We start from the raw sequence: 14,271 nt of genomic DNA, 5'->3' as shown, positions 1-14,271 counted from the left end.
TTCAGAGGGGATTGTGGTTTCAAATTTTGCTGAGGTCTTCTAGTGTTCCCTTTCTACCTGTAGGTATACATCTACATTTTTCAACAGGATGTGTGAGGAAAGAGAAAGCACTGGTAAGAGAAAGGGGGCTAGGCATTCACCTTTGCTGAAGGCTTGTAGACATGGAAGATGCCTGAACTGTGACAGAGTATTATCTTATTTTAGCAGGTGCAATAGAGTTCCCAGCATGATACAAAATGAGTAAACATATCATATACATTGATCCCATTCCTAGGATTTGGTTTTACTGGTAATTCACTAACAAAACATAAACCTCAGACTAAGTGGTTTTTCCTAAGGACTACACCTATTGCTTCTTCTTTTCCAGCCCCTAATTTTCTCTACTCGAAAGAGCCCATTTATATACTGGCCAACGCTAACAAGAGTCCCCTGCCAGCATGAGTCAGCAGTAATTACTCTGCATCTCATCTCTAGCACCTGTGTTTTTGGTGATTCAACAGAGTAAGATAAAGCAGAGCCATCCTCCCACATTTAGCAGATCTCAGTAGTAATATGAAGATGCAGATGAATACCACTTACAAACAGTGTTGATACAATGGCTGGTACTAATAGTGCTGATGCTTGGCTAAATGCTACACCACGTTATCTAAACCTGCTCTCAAGTACATCAGCTGGTTAAGGCCCTCAGAGGTCAGTATGCCAGCTTAGAATACTTGGAGCACATGGCCATCCCCCTTGCAACCTGCTTACCACCTCTGCCATAGGAGTATGTAAGTTATTTATACTGACTCTATGCCTGCTAGAGATTACCTCTAACTGGGGGAGTGCTCAGATGAAAAGATCTGTCAGTTTTCCTACCTGTTTGTGTTACTGGATTGATGCAAAGGGATTGGAAGTAACAAGAGAAAGTAATGGCTGCTGGTCAGGCATAATAAAGGCAGGCTCAGTCAGCTATTGTTTGGTCTGCCAGAGGAAAGCTCATTTCATGGTCCTTCTCTGCATCTCTCTACTGTTTGGCAACAAAGGTGTTTTTTCTTCCCTCCAAAAATAAAGGGTTTACGGAGTTCAGGTGACACATTACTGATTGAACTGAGCATGTGCAGGGCTCTTATCAATGGAGCTCCAAGTCACAAAAACATAGTCTTCCCCTTGCTTCCCTAGTGTATATTATAGATGTTTTACCTTTCAATTTACACCCCATAATGCTGCATGTAAAATTGTAGTTATCTGAATCTGTTGCATACAACAAACCCGTGTGCTGGGAAAAGCAGGGGGAAAGTGAGGAGGAATACACAGTAGGAAAAAAGGCTGGATTTGCTCAACACACTGTACTCTATGAAAGACTACCATTAAAAAAGACAGAGAAAGCATACGTTAATCTGTAAGCCTCTCTCTGTATGAGGTCTGAAAGCAAAGCATTCTGCCTCAAAATGACACAGTACATGAACTAAAAGAAGGCTATGTCGTAACTTAGCAACCACAAATATTTACAAATACATAAGCAGAGCTGTCAAAATATCAGGGAAAGTTGTATACCATGATAATATTTTATAGCCAGGCACAATTAGCTGTTTTGTGCATGGCTGCCATAATTACTCTTAACAGCAAAGGGGAAGTGTTGTTTAGGTTGCTGGCATCAGGCATCTTTGGCTTGGTAGAGTCTTAACATAAAATCAAATGATACAAAGAGTGGATGTACATCTATTGATGAGTTTCTATACCAGTGTCTTTCTGCTAAGATGTTAAACAGGGTTCATTAGACAGCTAGCAATCAAAGCTGTGGATCATATTGTGGTAAATCCACTCTGACATGATAGAAGTGCTGTAGTAAATACCTTGAATGAGGATCAAATAGTCACAAACATTGCCATTTCTGGCGGGCACGGCTGGCAAAGGTTTTACTCATAATAAGTGTTTCCAAAATCAGTCCTTGACTTTGTTTGGATTAGATGCGTACTCTTGTCCTGAATTGTTTCTCAGATCAGGGGCCAGATCTTTAGTTGGTTGAAACAGGTAATAGCTCCCTTGACATTAATGGATCTGGTCCTAGGAAGTTCAAGACGATTTATCTTAGTCACTTCAAAAATAGTTTAACTGTTAAAATTGACAAAAGGAACAATTAATATTAATGCACAGATGGGTATGAGCCAGGACACCAGAAATGAAGCATACCATGGTACTTGAAATTTGGGGAAATTTAGATCTGTATCAAGATTTGGATCCTATATTTCCCAAATGGGACCCATTTCTATACAGGATTGAACTGGAACACCCAAACCAAATTACTCCTGAATGTTTGGAAAATTCAGATTCAAACACTCAGCTACTGGCCTACTTGTATTGACGAAAGAGGAAACAGTGCCCCAGAAGCAGTTTCAGGAAGCAAAAAATTCCCCATCTATTGGTGAAACACACTCACCACTCCTTGTACTATTCCCCATTCTGCAACTATGTTAAGGCTACTGGCTGATCCACTTAACTTCTCTACAGAGCCTAATTCTGCAAAATGTTCTGTACCCAGTTAACTGAGTACCCAATGTTAATTCCCAGTGCATTCACTAGGAAGTGAAGGTGCTCAACACCTCACAGCATTGGGTTCACAGACTACAACCATTTATAAAACATTAAACAAGTGTAAATTATTAAATACTCAGTTGATTCAATAAAATATTTTTTTATATTTTTCATTGTTTGACAGTTTACAGCAAAAATAATATCACTCTGCAAATATTCACCTAAGTATCAGTCAAAATTTGTCATTTCTTTCAGAAAGGAATTCTATACTGGGTTATTTTGGTTGATTGGTTTTTGTTTTTTGCCATGAAAAAAAAATCCATGTACTAGCTTTGAAACACTAGCACTTACCACATTTGCAAATTCTCACAAAAATCTAAGTTTTCATATAGCAAAAAATGCTTTATTGCATCAGATTTTGTCTTCCATTCAAAAACTCATTTAAATGAGAGAGATTATCAAAACACAATCATTTCTTCAAAAGTTTTATTCAGCCGTGCCAAATTTTCAGTGAACTTATTCGTGCTGATTCTAATAAGCTGAACAACTTGTTTTGGCTATGGATATCTTTTCTCCATATGGAAATGCTTGTACTAGGTGTTTTGCCGATTATGCGGTTGAGAGGAGGATGTAGAGAAAAGTCCTGTTTTGTTTTTTGTGGCGTGAATTCACTTTGGAAGCTGAAACATGCGGCATAAATTGCTTTCAGTGAGCTTGAGTTTCTGTGATGTGTATTGACATTGTGACTTCCAAATCTTTGCATTGATAATCAGTTTAGACAATCACAAAGGGTTTAACAGATTTAAGGATGCACCAAAACATTAGACAAAGATCTTGGCATTGGAAATATAAAAATAAAAGCACCAACAATGAGACAGAATGAAAAAAAACAAGATAAGAGAAGACAAGATACAGTGCATTAGACAGCTTAAGAGAGAGTAAAAATGTGTGTTAACATGGAAGCTTTTTAAAAGGCCAAATTTCTGTGAACTGGGGAAAATCTCAATTGATGATGGCATAACAAATAAATTTTACTTTTGAAAGGTGGCAAATGATGAGGGTTAAAGGAAGAAAAGACTGGCTTCTTCTACTTAGGCAAAGTAAGAAAGGTATCAAAGAAAAAAGCACACTAAGAAAAGAAAAGATAAAATGAATGGGCCTGTTCCAGGGGATTTTAGATTTACCACAGATAGGTAGGCAGACTTTGCTCCAGAACTGGGATTGGACATTGTGCAGGGACAGTTTATACTACCTCTTCCAGTCTGAGGTCATGGCTCACTTGCGTGGTAGACCCATTTCATTGTTCTGCTCTTGGCAACTAATGAACTGAGTCAACTGCAAACATCTCTAAGGAGTAAAAGGCAAAAAAAAAAAAAAAAAAAAAACTCTACAAGAAAAAGTAGCTGCAATAAAACAAGCTGTATTTAATAAAATGGCAAAGCCTTGGTAAATAAATGTTTATTAAAGGAGTAGACTGCAACTAATGATGGGAGAAGTTTAAAAGGTTCAAAGATTATTAGCAATTTACCCAATAGTTGGGATGCTTAGCCAAAGCTTGTCTGAATTATCTAAATCTTCTACATCTATATAACTGGACAGGTGATCTCATGAGAACTGAGATTTCCAATACTTCCTACTTCTTGTAGGACTGTAGATATCGGGTGGGTTTTAAAATGCAAACAGTGGTGGCATAACTGATTCACAGAAGCCAATGTTGAAACTCCTATTGACTTCAATAGGAGCAGAATTAGGCCAGTGCTGAGTGCTTTGGAAAATCTTATACACGGTGGGAATTTTAAAGTATTTTGGCACTTTTTACAGTGCTTTCATTCCTCTTCAGGTTCAAATTAAGTGTCAGGCATAGGTACAGAATGGACAGAATAGTTCTTATTCGATATAAATTGATTTTCCCCATTCTGACACGTAAGAAGGTTATCCAGTACACAAGTATTGTACTTTGGTTCTAAGTGATCTGCATGCTGGCACGTCTACAACTCTACCCCAGGAAATTAGGAACACATTCATAGGGTTACTGAATAATAATGGTTTACATTTATTCTTAACGATATAGGGCAGTTAAACATTAAAACTGGGACAGATTAAGAATATTGGAAAAAATCAACTGGCTTGCAGACTATATAGTACCTGAAGTGAGAGTTGCAGCTGTTTGGGATTAGTACTTAATTATCTCTCCTAATTATGTCTGTGACTTGCTTTTTGGCCCCGCTTATTTCCTTACAATTGAGACACAGCAGATAGGAAAAAGGTCAAAGTTTATAGCAATGTCTCAGGTGTGGATACCTGTGAAAAGACTTTCTATTGCTGTCCTGCATAAATGGCAGGAAAGCTATTACCTCACCCCCATTGTCTCTCTAGGAAAGCTAGAGTTAGCTGCCTACTATGCAATGGTAAGGAGAATTTCCAGATGGAAGCACTTGACCACTGGCTGGTGTCATTCAAAAAATCACTGGCATATTTGAACAAAGAAGCTAGCAGATGCCTTACAGGACTGAGCATAGGTCAGTCCAGACTTTAACATCTGGAGAAAATGAATCCACAGTGCTGAGTGAGGATGGGAGGGGGTGAAAGAGGCTGACAATAATTTCTAGGTTAATTGAGCCAAGTCATTATAAAATAGAAAGTGCTGAAAGTTTCGTAAGTTATTTAATACTAACAGATTCCAAAACTAATCACAGGATCTTTATGTTGCTTTTTTTTTTTTTTTTTAAGCTAAAGTTAGGAGAAATCAAAGACAAAAACATCAGAAATACTTCTCTCTGATTAGTACTATACCTAATACATTTGTTAATATATAGTGCACTAATTTACATTATACATTTTATTAGAACCCATACGTAAATTGGTTATTTTCTACTTAAATCATTAATCATCAAGTTTCGTGACTTAATATAATAAAATCTGAATTCAGGTACCTGTGTAAAGGAACTTGGCTTTCAAAAGCAGTCAGTGATTCACAGAGGTGTCAGGTTCCACTATATGCAGCTCTGCAAGTACATAAGCGTCATGCATCATCAGCCTATGCCATAAAATGCATTTGCTTTCTTTAAGCAGACCATCAAATGTAGTTTAGATTGCATATGCCATGCTCTCTGCAAACATTGCGGGTAAGCAGAAGCTGGCAGAAGTTACATGCTTGAATCAGCATCTAGCATCGGTTCAGTGGAGTGTGGCTCCTTCAAGGGTGCAAATGTCAACAAAGCACCTTATGAACAGGATGAGGTGGACTTCAATTAGCTACACCAGTGATTCCTCACTTTGTGGTCCATGGACTACGGAGTACTTAGAAGTGGTTTGCAATAGTAAAACAAAGATGTGTTTTAGCTAATCACAAGTTATCAGGCCCCACACAAGGGCAACTGGGAGAAATTTAATGGCCTGTACTATACAGGAGATCAGACTAGATGATGATGTTCCCTTGTGGCCTTAAACTCTATGAATCTGATACTCTTCAAGTAGTGACACTTCCTGTTAGTTTTCCCAGTCCAAGTAACTTTGGGCTCAATTGTATCAATTCAGCAGAGGCCAGAGTATTGGTGGTGTGTAGCTGTTCTCCCCACCCCCTCCAACACGGTGCTCCAGGAAGCATTCTTCCTCAAAGTAGACGGGATGGATCACTTGATGATTAAGTGTTCTGTTCATTCCCTCTGAAGTACCTAGCATTGGCTACTGTCAGAAGACAGGATACTGGGCTAGGTGGACCATTGATCTGACCCAGTATGGCTGTTCTTATATAAAATTCTCAGCATGAGAAAGAATGCACTCATAGCCATTCCCTTTTATACGGTGTAGTTTGCACCTTCCTGGGTGCTGGTACCCACCTCAATAGCCAGTGTGCAGAGGGGAGTGGCTCAGTGGCCTACCTCCTTCTCACCATTTGCAGCCCATTTGGAGCACTGTGCACCGAAATGAGGGGTAGGAAGGAAGCAATTCCTTAAACACGAGGATTGTCATTATACTTGGTCTTTACCTGGGCTATGCAAAAAGAGGAAGAGGCTCTTTATGCTCTTCGATCACAAGATTAGAAAATCTGGCCCTTTGGAAACTATATGGTGTTTAGAGCACCTAAACGCTAGTGCCAAGCACTTTTTCTGCACTTGGTGGTACTGCTTCATGTGGGTTTTTTTGTTTTGTTTTTTTAGTGAGGAATTTCTTTAGGGATCAAAGTTGCAGATGCCATCAAAATTGGATGGGTTGCAAACCCAGGAGAACAAAACCATCTTGTGAAGTGATCTGGAGAAATCAGAGCAGTGGGAGCTGTAGACAATAAAAGGCGTTACAATCCTAATGAATGTAAAGTCCTGAATTCAGAGAAATGAAAGAAGCAGCACAGATACAAAATGAGGGGAGAAACCAAGCAGCTGCGCACCTACAGTATTAAAGTGAATTTATTTTCATCTGGTTCTCTTAATACTGTCCTAATATTGCTTGTCTATGTAAGGAAACTGTGTATATTGCTTCTGGGAAGCCGTGGGATCAGAACCAGGAGGCTGGGAGAGGATTTCAGTCTTAAACACTTATTCACAACACGTAAAAGTTTTTGAGAATCACAGAGCTACATTCAGGGAGGGTATTGTATAGGAAATGCAGACACCAGTCCCCTTCATCAATGCTGATTCCAGCCCAGGACTTAGGGAGACTCTGTGTGGTGACATTAGGCAGCAAAGACTGCTGGCTAGATCCACAAAAGTGACAGACTCAGCATTGCAATGCATAACTTAAGGTGGCCTGCTGCCAAGTGGAATCCATAGTCCTAAATTAGGTGCAAAGCATCAAAAGAGTAGGCACGTAAGAATGGGATCCACAAAAGCAAGATAGGATCAAAAAAAGCAAGTGAACTAAGCCAACAGGAAATGCGGAGGAAAGAGGTATGGCCTAAGCTTCACCCCTCAAAGGGACATAGGTGCCTAATTCTGAGTTGGAGGGAGATGCCTCTCTCTGCTCAAGAGGATTCCATCATGAACCCTCTCCTGGAGTTAGGTTCCTAATCCCTTTCTCACACAAAGTGGAGGTACCAGTGCCGCTCAAGATATGGGAGACCCAGGTTCAAATCCTTTCTCTGATGTGGAGCAGAGATTTGAACCCACATCTCCCAAAGATGTGCCTGAATCACCACCCTTTGGGCTATTCTGGTGTAGGTCTCTCTGATTCTCCTGGTGAACCTGTTCAATTTTATACAGACAATCATCAGGGACTTGAGTTTCCTACATCTCAGGTGAGTGCCCTAACCACTGGATGACAGAGTTATTCTGACCCCATGACTATTTAATTATTTATACACAGTGGAACAGCTTCTACAGAAGAGATTTAGAAACCCACCCCAGAATATCCCATAGCCCAGTGGTTAGGCCCTCTCCTGAGGAGCATGAGATGTGGCTCACATCCCTGCTCCACATCAGGCAGGGGGGATTTAAACTTGGGGGTCTCACATCCTGGATGAGTGCTTTAACCCCTGGGCTAGGGGTGTGGCAGCACAGGCGTTTTTTGCTAGGCATGATCTGTTTGGTTGCCTCTGAATATGCCTATAGATTGGGCCCCACAGCCATTATATATGTGAGAGAATGCCTACTTTGAGGATCCTTCTGGGGCTTTGGTGTGAAATAGGTACTGTGCATGCCTCTAGACACACTGGAAGTTTTGGTCAGGAGAAGGGAAGAGAATTACATGCTTTTGTAGTATAGTATGGGGGTGGTTTAGCTGCAGGGCCAACCAAGGACAAAGCAGGCTGATCTGGGGAAAGACAGAGAGGGTCCATGATTGAGAAACAAGATATATGCTGTAGAAGAAGGACACGGAATGCCCCAGAGGACTGTAACACCAAGGAATGTTCTGGAATGGTGAGGAAACTGAGGCAGGGAAATGTGTAATAGTTATTTTCAATAAATCTATGTAATTTTCATGCTATTAAGTAAAGAACAATGGTTTTTTAGACTCTTGTGCAAAGTCTGTGTGTGCTGTGTTACACCTAGACAACCCCAGAGGACCCACACAGCTGGATTTCTGGGAGAGATGGTGTTTAAATTATGGGGTCAGCAGTAGTCCTAGTGCCTAGGCTGTTGGACCATAGGGTCTAATTTCTAAATACTAAATCTTAAGAAAGAATGCTAGATAGAGGATGTGACACTGGCAGAGCCGGTGCCAGCTCATGCTAGAGCCCAGGGCAATTCACTTGTGTATTAGTATAGATCAATGTATAAGAGTGTATTTGGTGTTTAAACTTCATGAAAACTAATGGGATATTAGTTGCATTGTTTTCACTTATCTGTAGCCTGTTATAATGTAATAGCAAACATTTACATTATGTATACCCCTGTAACTAAATAACCCAGCAAACAGGAAGAGGCCTTGTGGAATGCAAATGAAGAACTTTAACAAAAAAAATGCTAATTTCAAAGCAAGTGGTCATTGTGTGTGATGATCAGAGGTCAAAGACTCTAAACGCATTCCTCATCCTCTGTCATCAAAGGAAAAGCCCACGCAGGTAGTGACCCTACCAACTTTTCTATGAGAAGAAGCTCCAAGTATGGATTCAAGGAAAGATCTTTCATCTCTGGACTGTTTGGATTCTAACAGGGCAGACTAACTGAATCAGAAGACAGAGACCCCCAGAGTTATTCTAGATAGCCCTGAGAGACTTTTGGGAAATTGGCAGATTACAACATCTCTGCTACCATCTCTGGTACCCACCTATTCATATATTTTACCTGCTTTAACTTCTTAATAATTCTAATTTCTTTTTCTTAGCTAATAAACCTTTAGTTAGTTTACTATAGAATTGACTGCCAGCATTGTCTTTGGTGTAAGATCTGGAGTACCACTGATCTGGGGTAAGTGACTGGTCTCTTGGGACTAGGAAAAACCTGATGTAGTATGATTTTTGTTTTAAGTGACTTTTTATCTCAAAGTCCAGTTTGTCTAAGTGGCAAAATAGACTGGAGAATCTGAAGGGACTGTCTGTGACTCTGTGGTAAGAATGGTATAGTGATCCAGAAGTTCACATTTGTTACAGGCTTGGTGAAATCCAATTATAGAACACACCACCAGTCTGAGTGTCTGCCCTGTTTTCTGACAGACCGTCCTGAGGTAGGCAATCACAGTCGTAAGCCACTCCACACAGCGTGACAGAGGATTTGCATTCCGAGACTGTGCCCAGGAACCCTAAGCCATGGGCACTGTATGGACTTTGTTCAGACTCCAGAGGCTTAAAGCACATAGAAATTCAGCATTTGGATCCCCTCACAGCAGGCCGCTGTGAGTAGAGTGATCTGTGTGAGTAGATCCGTGACAGCAACTGAGTTTTAAAACACTGGCCATAGACAACTGAAAACTTTGCTTTGAAAGATCCCTAACCAAGAAGCCTGGATGAGTTAGCCAGCCTGCCAGCCAGCCAGCCAAAAGCATTCATAAAATTACATGTCTCTATATGTGCACAAAGTAATAAAAGTCCTGAATTCTTTAAAAATAATCTTTCAAATATCCATTCAATAATCAATCAAGTAAATGGAACTGTGCTACCCTTCTGTGCTATTTCATCAACAGGATAGTCATCAATAGTCCTATATTGTGACTGAGAGGATAAGCCATACAAGTCCCAATGAAATCCAAATTTCTATCTAAAATATATCTTTTGCTGTCATGCTCTCTCTCTCAATTGCTGTGGTCCCCCAAAAAAGAGTGCTTGCCAAGAATAATGTTTTTGAATATCTTAGAAGACAATTTTTCAAAAAACTTCTTAATCTAGGACACAAATATAAAAATATTGTCAGGAAAAAATCAGGTAGTTTCTCAACCAGTCCCATGTATGCAGTACATATAATCTGTAAAGGCTTAATCCTGCACCATTTAAGCCAATGGGAGTTTTCGCACGGACTTCAATGACAGTACAACTGGATCTTAAAGAAGATAATTATTTAATAACTCACTAGTCTCCAGATGAATTTAATTTAAAAAAGATCCAGAAGCCTTTGACCATATAAAAAAACCTTGAGAGAAATATCTCCCATGTTACTTTGTGTACCATACATCTAACATAGTTCAGTTATACACATGAAATATACATAGGCTTATAATATCGTTTTCAGGAAAGAATCTCTCATTCTCCAATGCTGTTCCTTTTTAAAATGCCAACCATAAGCAACTTGCAAGAGCCTCTGTGATAATGATAGCTGGAAGACACATATAATGATGCTTTAAAAAAAAAAAACACAACACCAAATCTCCCTAAGGATTTCAAAAGATTTACTTGGAGAGTGCATATGGTTAGATGGAACAATAACGTGCTTTTCTTATACCAGATACCACAAAATACAAGTTCAAAATGCTGTTTAAAATACCCTACAACCAGGATTTCTGAAGCATGGCTCTTCTATAAGTAACCTCCGATACAAGACTACGACTGCACTCCATTGTAGTCCCTTATCATCATCCCTTTACAACATTCATCTCTGCATTATACACTAAATCCTTGCCTCTCAAGCATCATTTTCTGCAGAGGGTTTCCTGCGATATCTCATCAAAAACAAGGGAGAAAGAACTAAATGTAGATGTATGTTATGGCTTGTCTGTATGATTCCAGCTCAAATAAAATGTCACTGTATATTGTACAAATCACTGTGAACAAATACAGTCTTCAAGCCTGGTGTAAAACATCCCCAGATAAGACTTTAAGACTATCAAATTCAGCTTTGGGACATGCTTTTGTCCCCTTCATCTTTAAGCTCATAGCTCAATCCAATTATCCACAATTTAGCCTCTGCCAATGATTTGTGTACATTTGTGTTTCAGGGGATGGGTTTTTTTTGTCCGGCTCAAGTCTAAAACTTCAGTTTACAAGCTGAAAAAAAAAATCCATAAAATAATATAGTAAAAGCATAAGGCATAACTCTATAGAACAGACTAAAATAAATAATTAATATACATGATCAGAAACTATCACCTTACTTAAAACATCTATTAAACATGTACAATTTACCAATTTTTCTCACTAGCACAAACCATTAAGTATAAAGCTTTTCCTCCAAAATAAAATTATTTTAACTTTCCAGAATTACTTACTATAGAACCTTGCATGTTTAGAGCTAACAATCATGCATGCTAGATTCTTCCTGTGATTCATATTGATTTCTATATAAAATGCCTATTTTAGGCTCCAAACTATATAGTCAAACACAACCATTGGATTCTGATGCTAAGCAAAATTATTCCTTTGGGAGGATTTATTCACAGTGTCTCAGAAAATTTACCTTTATATTAAATAAATCAAACACCATATTCCCAAATAGATTTCCATGACAGATAATTCAATCCTGCAAACACTTAAGCACATGAGTAACGTTACTCATGAGTAATCCCATTAAAGTCAAAGAGACAACTCATGTGCGTAAGTCTTTGCAAGACTGGGCCCTAATTTTGTCAGACAAATTGTATCTCAAAATACTTTGTATAATAAAATAATGTAATTTTGGAGTTAAATAATAGGAGAGGGAGAGAAAATGTAATATAGATAGACCAGGGGAAAATATATGTGTGTTTGAGCTGAGATATGAAATGAGATTTGAGATTGTGTGAATGAAGCTAGAAAAGGCCAGTCCTAGAAATTAGAGGAAGGTGGGGGGAAGAGGAGATGGAAAAGCAGATCAGGAACCAAATTTACTGCTAGATTAAACCGGGTTTCAGAATTCCATTGATTTCACTGGACTTGAACGTCTTTGTCGAACTTCAAATTTACTGTGGAGTTGTGCCATTTTATGCCAGAAGTGAATTTGACCAAAGGTCTGTGAGGTAGGCTGAAACAATTCTTGGCAGGTTGTTAAAAAACATGGGGGTTAATTTTGAACTAAATCCTGAAATGGGTGATGAATCAGTGGAATTGTTTGATGGTCTGGACATCTTTGTCTAGCATTCTGGATATTGTAGGCAGCAACATTCTGCATAAGATGGTGTTTGGAGAGCTGGAACTTGGAGGCCTTAAAGAAGGGAGTTGAATGTCAAAATGAGAGGAGGTGAAGACATGAAGGAGGATTTTTATGGAGGAGAAACCATGGGAGTTGTCAAAGTTGTGGAGATAGCATCAGATAGATGTAGGAAATGCATGAGGCGAAAATCAGGGTTTATGTAAAGTAGACAAAATATTTTATTTTAAAAAATGAGTAAATATTTAAAAATTTCTTAAAATTATTCAATACTTTTTTTCAGAACAGTTTTTAGTGTAGTATTTTGTTAAACGTTATTTTCAGACATTATTTTCATACCCACCTTTACTTTCATCAAAGTTGGAGGTGCAAGCCTAGATTCTTGGATCTTGCCAATCTAAGCCCAGTAAAGAGCTGGCTTTGGGGAGAAACTACACGTTAAGCCAGTCTAGACAAGGAAACTAATTTAGTCCCCAGCCTATTAACAGCTTCAGCTTATTCATTTATAGGTTTAAAGCCAGAAGGGACTACTGTGATAGTCTAGTTTGATCTACTGTATAAGAATGTCCATAGGACGTCTCCGAATTAAGGTTCTGTTTGGTGCTCACATTTCTCATGTTCAATCACATGAGGTAGGTTTCTAAATTTAAGTTATTCCATGGGATTCTAGTGAAGGGCACAAGCATTCTTCTGGCATTGTCCAACTATTATTCTAAGAACAATGTCATTGCCAAAGCTCTCCTGAGAATGATGATCAACTTGCAAGAGTTCATGCAAAGAAATGTCTTTTTCCTGTTTACATACCCACAACTCCTTCGGGAAAAACATACAGGGCCAGATTTTTCTGTGTTGTACAGCAGCTTTCTCTTGAAGTACCACCTGAGTTGAAAGCTGGCTTATCCAGACCCAAACAGATCTCCCATTGTAAAAGAGATCTGGTGATGCAAAGCTGGTATAGAAGCTCTAACACTACTTCTCCCCCTACCCCATTCAGCCATTATAGCAGAGAAAAGGGGAACTGTCTAGAAGAAAAGGACTATGACCAGAATGCCCTTGTTCCACATGCATATGTGGCTGCAATTTGAACCTTTCAGGGCTGATAGCATACAGTATCAATTACAGCAACCCTTAAGTGACTAACTCAGTGCAAGGATGACATAGCAGCAGCAGTAGTCAGGGTGTACAAAGATGAGCTTTAAAGCTTTTTGTGCATACATAGGCACACACACACACACGCTACCTCCCTTACACTGTGTTTAGTTCATCTGTAGCAAAGGATTTGGCCCTTACAATGTAAAGGGTTTATGTCAAGTGCACCCCCAGAGATTAGGGCATTCCCTGCAAGTGACAGTGGGGCAATGGCTGCTAAAGTTAAAGTAATGAGTGAGTAAACTGAATAAGCTGAGATATGCAAGTTGGAATGTAGGAAAGCTTACTGGAAGAAGTTAGGAGCTATGTGAGGTCTTAAAAGAGGAGAACAGTAAATATGGCATGTGTACAAGAGGCCAAATAGAAGGCTGCAAAGGCAAGATGCTGGGGAAGGGTTACAAAAATCTACTACTCAAGGAATTCAACCTACAGAAATGGTGTTGGAATTATTCTGGATGAAAGCATGCAAAGGCATGCCATAGAGATTACCAGAAGATAGGATTGACTGAGGAGTGTTAAACTGTGCTGCGCAAAGTAACTATCCATCTAGTAAGTGGGTATGCATCACTGGTCAGAGGATCAAAAGGTAAAATAAAAGTTTTTCAGTAACTTGTGCTTTATTAGAAACCTACCATTCAACGAGAAGGTAATTACCAGAGCAGATCTAAATGCACACATT

General features: G+C 39.2%; 1 long non-coding RNA gene across 1 annotated transcript in view; it reads left to right on the top strand.

Moving 5' to 3' along the window:
• Positions 1 to 604: 604 nt before the first annotated feature.
• Positions 605 to 14,271, top strand: part of LOC137159711 (uncharacterized) — a 28,099-nt gene continuing 14,432 nt past the window's right edge. Inside the window, exon 1 of the long non-coding RNA XR_010921711.1 lies at positions 605 to 770. This is a non-coding gene — a long non-coding RNA (uncharacterized lncRNA). The remainder of the gene's footprint in view (positions 771 to 14,271) is intronic.

This window comes from Emydura macquarii, unplaced genomic scaffold, assembly GCF_026122565.2.
Source record: "Emydura macquarii macquarii isolate MOO-44397 ecotype Brisbane River unplaced genomic scaffold, CSIRO-AGI_Emac_v2 contig_1876, whole genome shotgun sequence".
Classification (NCBI taxonomy): domain Eukaryota; kingdom Metazoa; phylum Chordata; order Testudines; family Chelidae; genus Emydura; species Emydura macquarii.
Note: the sequence above shows the minus strand (reverse complement) of the source record. Positions and strands in the feature narration are given on the sequence as shown.